We start from the raw sequence: 2,500 nt of genomic DNA, 5'->3' as shown, positions 1-2,500 counted from the left end.
GAGAGTGACGCAGAAATATCTATCTATCTATCTATCTATCTATCTATCTATCTATCTATCTATCTATCTATCTATCTATATGTATGTATGTATGTATGTATATTTCTTCGATGAGACGGATGTCTGTGAGTCATAGAGAGTGACTCCGAAATAAAGATTACATTTCGCATGGTCTTAGTCAAAGAGAAAGTGAAAATGAGAAAGAAATAAATAAAAACGATATTGATACGAATGACTCAGAAAGAAAGGTCATTTTCTTCGATAAGACGGACGTAAGTTAGTGAGTCATAGAGAGTGACTCGGGTGATTGGAAAAGGAGTCAGGTACTTGGAAAAGGAGACTAACGGGGTAAAGACAGCGAGAGTAAAAGTGCCTCGAAAATATAGACTCAAAAAAATGCAGTCTTTCGCCTGGTCGTGAGTCATAGAGAAGCATTCATATGATAGAAAACGACTCAGATAACTAAAAAAGAGAAAAGAAAAAGGCCATAATAATGATAAATTGAATAATGAAGCAAAGACAGTGATAAAGAAAATGATTCGGTGGTTGAAAATGACAACACAGTATCGACTTCGAGTGACTCAGCAAATAAAGGTCATTTTTCGATACGACAAACGCAGGGTAGTGAGTCATAGAAGGTTGATTCAAGCGATTGGAATATGAGTCACGCATAGTTCGGAAAGGTATGATTCAGTAACGCAAATGTACCATGACATTGATTAAAATTTTTAGCATGAATTCCAAGCTCGCAATTTCATTCGTTAAGAGAAATATTGCGAAGAAGAAGAGGAAGAAAATAAGAAAAATGGAGAAGAAAAAATATATATCATAAATTCTCTCTCTTTTTTTCCCTTTAAATATATCACTCATTTTTGCTCAGTCGACTCGTATCGTTTAAATGGACTTAACTTCAAAAAAGAAAAGTAAAAAGGTAAAAATGTTCAGCGTTATAACTCTCTTACAAGTTTCGTCCTTAACATTTTCCAGTCTATCTACTTTGTGCAGCCACAAAGAGCTTTTAGAAATCTTACTCAGTTTATCCTTACCTCTATTTAGCTGTCTGTTCTATCTCCCTCCGTTTGGCTTTCTGTTTCACACCCTCCTTAAGCTTCGTGTTATAATTAATCCCACCTGGCTTTACAGTCCATCTCCGATCAACTTTATCTTAATGTACTTATATTTCAGTTTCATCTTAATGCATTTTAGTGATAAATTATATCTTATCCGACCTAACTTCATTCATACTTTATCTGACTACAGTTAGCTTTTATATTTCTTCAACATATACTCCATCTTACTCCATTATCATTTATTTCATCTCTCTTCATTTAACTTTCTTCTACCCTTAGCTCTGTATTTCAAGCTCTATTGATTCGAACTCTCGTCCTTTCGTTTTTGCCAACAAGACGACGAAGCAGATGCAATATACACTGAATATATATATAATCCGATAATAGCACGCGGGTCAAGTGATATGTACTGTAATCATTAACTGTGGGTAATCTACGGTAACAGCTTGCCATGTTTCAATAGCGATGTTGATTGTTGGCTAAAGAAACGCAGGTGTGAGAGATCGATAGAAGGAGAGGGAATGAGAGAAAGAGGGAGATAGTGCGATAGGGAGGGAAGGAGGGGAAGGAGGGGAAGAGGGAGGGGGAAGAAGAGGGAGATGGAGAGGAAGAGGGAGAGAGAGAGGGAGATATGTAGATAAATAGATAAAGAAAGAAAACGAGAGAGGAAAGAAAGAAAGAAAGAGAGAGAGAGAGAGAGAGAGAGAGAGAGAGAGAGAGAGAGAGAGAGAGAGAGAGAGAGAGAGAGAGAGAGAGAGAGAGAGAGAGAGAGAGATTGAGAGAATGAGAAAGGGAGAGAGAAAGAGATTGAGAATAAAAAAATGAAAACGAAGAAAAAATGCAAATCTTTGCTTTGACAAAATTTGCATATAAATAGCACAGCGACACCTGCAGTCATCAAATCCAATAAACAAGCAAAACATAAAGCAAAACGAGCAAAACCAAAACAAAAACACGTAAAAACAAAAACAAGAGAAGACAGACAAGGACGAAGAATCTCTTACCTAAAATTCTGAATTACACATTTCCCTCCGCCCTGGCATCAGTTTTCTTCGAGGAAGCACGGAATATCTGCTCTTCCTTCCCTCTCTCTCTCTTCCCTCTTTCTCCCTCTTTCGTCTCCAGGAGAGAGAAATATCAGTCTTGCCAATCTTCCGTCAATTCTCCTTCTTCCTCACTTCTGTTCTGTCTTACCAAACACTAGACGAAGAATAACAGAATAAGGATCAGTCAGCGAGAGGGAAAAGGCAAGAAAGAAAAGAAAAAAAAAAAGTCTCTCCCCTTCCTCTTCCACCCCTCTTTATCACACCGTGTCTCTTCCTCCTTCCGTCGCCCTTTGGTAAAATAGTCACGACCGAACAGTATGAAGAAAGACAACCGTTTCCAAGTTTCCTTTTATTTCCGTCGAGCGATAATTATTTTTTTTTCTT

At 37.6% G+C, this 2,500-nt stretch overlaps 1 protein-coding gene across 2 annotated transcripts in view; it reads right to left on the bottom strand.

Moving 5' to 3' along the window:
* LOC125042645 (zwei Ig domain protein zig-8-like) overlaps window positions 1-2,500 on the bottom strand; it is a 60,302-nt gene that overhangs the window by 56,607 nt on the left and 1,195 nt on the right. The window contains exon 2 of one of the 2 annotated variants that reach the window (XM_047638421.1): window positions 2,075-2,500. This exon is cut by the window's right edge and continues 113 nt beyond it. The exons of the other annotated variant lie outside the window; for it this stretch is intronic. The gene's annotated coding sequence lies outside the window, so the exon portion shown is untranslated. The remainder of the gene's footprint in view (window positions 1-2,074) is intronic. 2 annotated transcript variants of the gene reach the window in all.

Source organism: Penaeus chinensis, chromosome 32 (assembly GCF_019202785.1).
Source record: "Penaeus chinensis breed Huanghai No. 1 chromosome 32, ASM1920278v2, whole genome shotgun sequence".
Classification (NCBI taxonomy): Eukaryota; Metazoa; Arthropoda; class Malacostraca; order Decapoda; family Penaeidae; genus Penaeus; species Penaeus chinensis.
This window is presented reverse-complemented; position numbering and strand designations above follow the sequence as displayed.